Consider the following 7583-nt stretch of genomic DNA (forward strand, 5'->3'; position numbering starts at 1 on the left):
GCCCCTGCCCTCTCGCTCCCCCGTTCACACGTGTGCTCCCCCGATCCCCCCCGCCACCGCCCCCCGGCTGCTGCAGCCCCGCCCCCCGGCCGCTGCAGCTCCGCCCCCGGCCGCTGCAGCCCCGCCCCCCTGCTGCTGCACTGGCCACTTGGTTGCAGAGAGCTGTGCTCCGACGGGAGGACTTGGAGAAAACCAGACTCGGTGGAACGCAGGGCAGCGGTTTTGATGGCTATCCTTTCCCGGCCTGGGGAACCCGGGACCCACGGGACAGAGGGTTATTGATTGAAACCTGCAGAATGCACTCTTCACCCCTTTGAGCAAACCTGCCAGCGCCTGCCTGGACCTTTTCAGATAACTCTCCCATTCTGTGGGGATGCACAGGAAAAGGTAAGTGAAGTCATGTCTCCTCATGTACCCAGGATCGGGGCTCGGAGTGTGACCAGGGTTGGAGAGGGCCCAGCGTGTGACTGGGATCAAGTCTACCCTCTGCCCCATACTTGTCCCTCTTCCTTTCTGTGCAGCCTACACCCTGCAGTCAGTAACTGTAACGACCTGTCTTACAACCTGGGCATGCCTGTGCCACACGCTGTGTGGAATGCCCATATGGACCATCTCCTTCACTCATCCTAAGGACCTTGAGATGGACACAACCACCTCAGTCCCATTCTGGCAAGAGAAGACTGAGACCAGCATTTTCCTGGCAAATGCATGTACTTGGATTAAAAACGAGGTCTTCAGGGGCGCCTGGGTGGCTCAGTGGGTTAGCCTCTGCCTACCACTCAGGTCGTGATCTCAGGGTCTTGGGATCGAGTCCGCATCGGGCTCTCTGCTTGGTGGGGAGCCTGCTTCCTCCTCTCTCTCTGCCTGCCTCTCTGCCTGCTTGTGATCTCTGTCTGTCAAATAAATCAATAAAACATTAGAAAAAATTTTAAAATAAAAAACGAGGTCTTTAGACACCTGGGTGCCGCAGTCGGTGAAGTGTCTGCCTTCCGCTCAGGTCATGATGCCAGGGTCCTGGGATGGAGCTCCCTGCTCAGCGGGGAGTCTGCTTCCCCCCCCCCCCCGCTCGTTTTCTCAATCTCCCGCTTTCACGCTCTGTCTCAAATAAATAAACAAAATCTTAAAAAAAAAAAAAAAAAAACTATGGGAAAAAAAGCGGAGGAAGGAAGGAAGGAAGGAACCAGGCTTTCCTGGGGCCCCTGGCTGACTCAGTCAGTGACGCATGTGGCGTGATCTCAGGTTTGTAAGTTTGAGCTCCAAGCTGGGTGTTGAGATTGCTTACAAATAAAATCTAAAAGGGTCGGAGGAAAGATGTGAAGGAGGAAGGGGGAGGGAGGAAGGGAGGGGGGATGGAAGGGAGACAGAAGAGAAACCGGGTCTTCTCAGACTCTGCCCATCTCGCCTGCCACTCCGCAGCCTCCTGCTGAAGGACCCACGAGCTCCGCGGCGCCCAGCCTCCCTGCCCTCCGGCAGCGCTGCGCTTGCTGCCCGTGTGGTCTGCCAGAGCAGTCTTCTCTCCCCCCCCCTTTTTTTTTAAAGGATTTTGTTCATTTGAGAGAGCGAGAGGGCACGGGGTGGGAGGAGGAGCAGAGGGAGACGGAGAAGCTGACTTTCCGCTGAGCAGGGAGCCCGATGCGGGGCTCCATCCTGGGACCCCGAGATCATGACCTGAGCCGAAGGCAGACGCTTAGCGACTGAGCCCCCTGGTGCCCCAAGCAAATGTTCTCTGCAGGAGGTGGGCTGGAAGCACTGCCTGGGCACCAAGGAGCACCTCGGCTGCTGGGGGAGACACAGCCGGTGGTCAGAGACCGCGCCCAGTTCCCTGCCTGGTCCTCTGACCCCACAGCTGCACAGCCTGGGGCCTGGCAGGAGCCCACTGCCGTCTCCCACACTAACTCTGGGAAGTACCAGCTTGCCAGGCTCACCTCCCCTCACCCACGCAGGGCAGCCCCTGAACGTCACGGCCCCGTGGGTGCACACATGGGCTCAGACAAGGAGCCACCACGACGCAGAGCCTGTCGGTGCCTCCAGGGGAGGGCAGCACAAAGCCCTGGGGTGGGGGCTCTGAGCGGAGGAGGTCCTGGGAACCGGTGAGCCCAGCCCGACGGTGCCTCACAGCATTTCCAGGGTCGTCAGCCAGCCTGGTGGAAAGCACCTCTCTGGGGGCTGCAAAGGCAACAGTAGGTCCAGCGACACGTCTGGGTAATGCGGGAAAAGGCGGAGGGGTGTGGGCATGTCGGCACGAGGAGAGCTCGGCTGCTGGCTGCACTCGATGTGGGACCTCTGGCAGCCCCCTTCCTTTCTGTGCCCTGGCTTCCCCCTCTGGGCAGCAAGGGACCCCTCCAGCAGGTCAGCTCCCAGCGCCCAGGATGGAGCCCAGGTACCCCAGGGACGGGGGGAAAGAATGAAGGGGGACCCAGGCCAGCACATCCATTGGCTCACCCGGCTAAGCCAGCAGGAGCACAGGCAGTGGCTGGACAGAGCAGGTGCAGGGCAAGAGGGCAAGTTGTGTGGGGCCTGGATCAGGCCAGCCTGTCCTCAGAGGGCTTCTGTCCAGCTGTGACTGGGGTGGGGCCCTTGCAGCCCTCACGGTCTCCTGACTCTCTCCAACCCGGCATGCCTCATCACCTGAGCTGTGGTCAAAGCAAGAAACCCTTCCCCCTGCCCCCCGAATGCCCACAGCTGTCCAGGCCCCCTCTTCCTTGTGACCCTCTCACACACTGCCCCCTCCACCCTCCGTTTCCCGTGACTCCCTCACACATACCCCTTCCACCCCCCTTCACCTAACAGACCTCCAGGGCGGGTTGCAGACAAGTGGGAGCCCAGACATCCCCTGGAGAGGGCTGTTCGCCAGCATTCATGACAGACACCACAGACAGGACAGCTCAAGTGTCAGAAGGCTGTTACTCACAGTCCCAGAGGCTGGAAGTCTGAGCTCCAGGCACGAGCGGGGCTGCTCCTCCTGGCATGTAGATGACCGTCCCCTCCCCATGTCCTCCCATGGGCATCTCTGTGTGTGTCTGCGTCCTGCTCTCCCCTTCTCTTCGGGACACCGGTCAGCGTGGATCAGAGCGTTTCTCCTAACACTTCCACAAACACCCATCTCCAGGCACGGTCACCCTCCAGGGTGCTCCAACATGTGAATTCTGCAACACAAGAGGAGGTAGACACGGGTCATGACTACTTGATGGCAGCTTTGTTGCCACACCCTAAAGTGGAGACCCCCGAGATGCCCCTCTGGAGGTCACAGACCCACCTCGGGAAGGGCCCAGTGGAAGAGCTAACTCGGGGTCTCCAGCATGTACGCTGTGCGGGAAATGCTGTGTGACTGCATTGAAATGACATTGTCCTGCATCCATGTTCACAGCAGTGTCCTTCACAATCGCCAAGACATGGAAGCAACCTAAGTGTCCTCCCACAGTCCGTGGGTAAAGGACTGGTGGGGGTGGCCCTTCTGAGATAAGTCAGAGACAAATGCGGCCAGATACTGCACGATCTCACATACACGTGGAACCTAAAAAAATAGGAGGGAGGCAGAAAAACCAAACTTCTAGAAAAAGAGATCAGATCTGAATGCCTGGGTGGCTCAGTCTGCTAAGCCTCTGCCTTCTGCTGAGGTCATGATCGCAGGGTCCTGGGACAGAGGCCCCAGTGCCTAATAGGGTTCCCTTCTGGGAGGGGAGCGGTGGCCTGCTTCTCCCTCTCCCTCTGCACCTTCCCCTGACCCCTCCCGCGCGTGCGCGTGCGCTCGCTCTCTCCCGTAACGCTCGCTCGCTCGCTCTCTCAAAATCTTTTTTTTTTAAAGTTTTCTAAGAGAAATCAGATCTGCGGTTTCCTCGGGTGGAGTGCGGGAGGGAGGAGGTGGGCGGGGGGGGGGGGGGCGTCCGAAGGGCCGATTTCCCTGGTGGAGAAGCAGGAGCTGCACCGTGCGATGGGCGGCTCGTGCAGCTGGGCTCCCAGCGCAGACGAGGGAGAGGACACCTGTGTACCCGCCTGACAGCCTGTGGCCGCCCTGGGTTCACTGCCAACGTGACTTCTCAGCACTGCACACGGGACGCTGGCGGTCTTCACGTCCGTCAGGTCTCCGGAGAATGGGCGGGAAAGCAAAGGGCCAAGTGCACGAAGCAGCATTCTCAAAGTGACCCGTTTGCAGGGCAGAGAGCGGCCGCGGACCAGCTCTGCGAGCCAGTGTCGGGGGAGGAGGGGGCTGCGCGGTGGAGGGGTGAAGGCCGCGGGGCACTCGGCGAGGAAGCCCTCCCTGCACCTGTACCGGTGTCCCCGCGCGCCACACCGCCTGCCCCCACCCCAAGGCTGGGCCGCTGCTAGGGGCCAAGCGCCTGCCCGCAAGCCTCCCCTGAGTGCATAGCTCCGTCCAAGCAAAAGTTAACACCCCCCCCCAAAAAATCAGAACTTTTTGTGTTCTATTATTTCTTGTAAGTTTTATTAGCTTTTGATGCATAATTTACCTCATTAACTTAAATTTTCAGAATTTTTTTATATTGAACATGTTAGTACAATCCTTGCGCTGTGGGGGCGCCTGGGTGGCTCAGTGGGTTAAAGTCTCTGCCTTCGGCTCAGGTCATGATCCCAGGGTCCTGGGATCGATCCCCGAATCGGGCTCTCTGCTCAGCGGGGAGCCTGCTTCCTCCTCTCTCTCTGCCTGCCTCTCTGCCTGCTTGTGATCTCTGTCTGTCAAATAAAATCTTTTAGAAAAAAAAACCCTTGCGCTGTGTGCTGTGTTTTAAACCAGTTGGTGTCTGGGCTGCAGCCACAAACGCCTAGGCCAGGCTGGGGGCGGGGGAGCCATGCCCAGCACTGAGGTCAGTGTGGGCCACCCGTTGGCTCAGAGCTGTCTCCTCCGGCTGTCAGCCCCTCCCCAAGGGCTCAGGGGGTCCCGACACTAGTCCCATTCCAGAAGGCGGCCCTCACAGGACTCGGATCCCAGCCAGGGTTAGGCTGCGGGGCAGGTTTGAAGGAGCACGATTTTACAAGGGCTGAGACCACTGCTTCCCCTTTTTATCCTGACTAGTGTCACCAGATTTCCACCCGTCATTATGAAATGCCAATAGAGTATTACCCCCACCTTAAAAGACCACCAGAGATGTGAGTCAAAGCCAATCAGCAAGGGTCGTTTATTGCAGGTTCGAACCTGGACCTCTGCGCTGCTCGCTGCTCGCTGCCAATAACGCCGAGAGGTCCGGAGCTGGGTCGGGGCAGGGTTTTTATAGACAGATACAAACAAGTTTCGGGTGGGGCTGAGCTGTTTGAACAGGCATACTTGGCACAGTGAATTGGGTCAGGGGACCCCCGCGCGAAAGCAGACAAAGCAATCTTACAGAAGCAGAACTGGCCGGTGAACCCACGCAGGCGAAAAAAGCACTACCAGGATATTGAAGGCCTGGTTACTATCAAGTAAAGACAATTGAGAGTCTCCTGGTGGAATGTTACATTCCTGCTATCAAGCATCCTTGTTAATGAGATTTAGGTTTAGAAGAAATTTAACTTTATTTACTTTTCCTTCTACCTCCGCCTCCTTCGGTTTTTTTATGGAGGGGAGGGTGACATTAGGCTTGAGGAACTGAGTTCTGTGTCCCTGGAAATTGGGCTATTGATAAGGTAACTTCTTTGTTGTAAATCTCAAGGACATTTGCAAACCAAGGGAGACTCCAGTCTTGCAGGATTGTGATCTCAGCAAGTTAACCATTTATCGTTTTATGGCAGGCAGGGGTGCCTGAGGAACGCCACACATATGGAGGGGAGCGGATGGAAGGGGGGTGCAAGGCGCCAGCCTTTGCTTTGTCCTCAGCCCGCCTCCTGCTCCTTCAATTAATGTTGGGTCGGTGGCTCGGGCGGCTCGGGGAATGCAGAGAAACAATAGAAACGACCGCGGGGGCTGCCATCTTCCAGCCCCTCCCCCCACTTCCCTAACCCTGGACTCCCGCCTAAAGGATGCCCAGGTCACGTCTCCATAAGTAACCCAAGACCTATGCAGGAAAAAGGAGTATCAGGGGCCCCACCCCATACCCTCCAATCACCAAATACCTTACCATGTATGGACGTGAACCCATGCCCTGCCTTGGCCCGATGATAGACCCCCGCAGACTCCCTGCCACCGCGACTTCCGCGACTCCCCTTTCTGTGGAGTCCCGGAACCTCACCCGAGGGTGCCCACCTCCTCCCCTCGCGACTTCCCTGGCTCTCCTCCTGAGCCCCAAAACTTCACCAGAGACGCCTTTAATAAATCTTGCCTTGCGCCTTCCTCGCCTGGTGTTGTGTCTACCTCATGTGCAAAACTTTACAATTAATGTTTCCAAACACATCCTGTTTTGGGAGAGCTCTGTCCCCTGCAGGCGTGGCTTCCCTGTGGTTAAGTTCCACTCTGGTTAGTGTTCCCTCCGCTTTCTTGTATCTTCTTTTTTTTTTTTTTTTTTTTTTTTAAAGATTTTATTTATTTATTTGACAGAGAGAAATCACAAGTAGACAGAGAGGCAGGCAGAGAGAGAGGGGGAAGCAGGCTCCCTGCCAAGCAGAGAGCCCGATGCGGGACTCGATCCCAGGACCCTGAGATCATGACCTGAGCCGAAGGCAGCGGCTTAACCCACTGAGCCACCCAGGCGCCCCGCTTTCTTGTATCTTCTATTTGTTGGGTGCCGCTTCCAGTCGGCGACGGGAGAAGAATTAGGCACAAACAAGTCAGCGGCAAGAGACCGGGAGCAGCGCACAACAGCCGAAAAGGACGGCGCCACGAGCGGCTCCACAGTCGCACTTTTATTAGACAGAAGACAACAGCCAACAGAAGGACCGATGAAGGTCAGACGTTAGTCACTGGTCGCGTCTTGTGGACAAGCAAGTAGGAGGATCCAGTTTCTAGTTAACCAAGCACACTCGAGGGACTCCTCTAACTCACAACGGGCGCTTCTGGGAAGAGAAAGGAGCGAGAACGGAAAAGGGAGGCAGCCGGTATTTCGTTCCGCCCTGAGCGAGCCGGGCGTCCCCAGCTGCCCAGATTCACGGTCGTACATCGTCCTCCTCCGCAAAGACCCGTTGCCAGTATATGTATTTCTTAAGGCCGTATCTCAATGTGCTTGGCCACTAGTAAAATCCTCCAGGGGTTGCAGTTTAAGTAACAAATTGTTCCGAGGGGCGGCAGCAGTTGGGGACTTCTTTGGCGGTTCTTTTTGAGGGACACTTATTTGCTTCATTAATGTTGACTCTTTTCTTTTCCTTTTTTTTTTTTTTTTTAAGATTGTATTTATTTGACAGACAGAGATCACAAGCAGGCAGAGAGAGAGAAGAAAGCAGACTCCCCGCTGAGCAGAGAGCCCGATGCCGGGCTCGATCCCAGGACCCTGAGATCATGGCCTGAGCTGAAGGCAGAGGCTTGAACCTGAAAGACCCCTCCCCTAGAAGATAGATAGGACAACTAACCGCTTGTTTCCTTTTCTGTGAACCGCTGGCTTTTAGGCGTAAATTAGGTTATTAATTGCTCTTTTGCCCTTCTGTAACCGCTTGGCTTATAGAAATAATAGAGACGCCATGATGGCATTCCTGCCTTCCCCCTTCCTGTTCCCCCTCCCTGCCTC

At 56.6% G+C, this 7583-nt stretch overlaps 1 long non-coding RNA gene across 1 annotated transcript in view; it reads right to left on the reverse strand.

Annotated features, from left to right (window-relative positions):
- LOC132013309 (uncharacterized) overlaps positions 1-5170 on the reverse strand; it is a 7067-nt gene extending 1897 nt beyond the window's left edge. The window contains exons 1-2 of the long non-coding RNA XR_009402988.1: positions 5084-5170; positions 2912-3146 (exon numbers count right to left, since the gene is read on the reverse strand). This is a non-coding gene — a long non-coding RNA (uncharacterized LOC132013309). The remainder of the gene's footprint in view (positions 1-2911; positions 3147-5083) is intronic.
- Between the last annotated feature and the right edge of the window lie 2413 nt (positions 5171-7583).

Source organism: Mustela nigripes, chromosome 3, assembly GCF_022355385.1.
Source record: "Mustela nigripes isolate SB6536 chromosome 3, MUSNIG.SB6536, whole genome shotgun sequence".
Classification (NCBI taxonomy): domain Eukaryota; kingdom Metazoa; phylum Chordata; class Mammalia; order Carnivora; family Mustelidae; genus Mustela; species Mustela nigripes.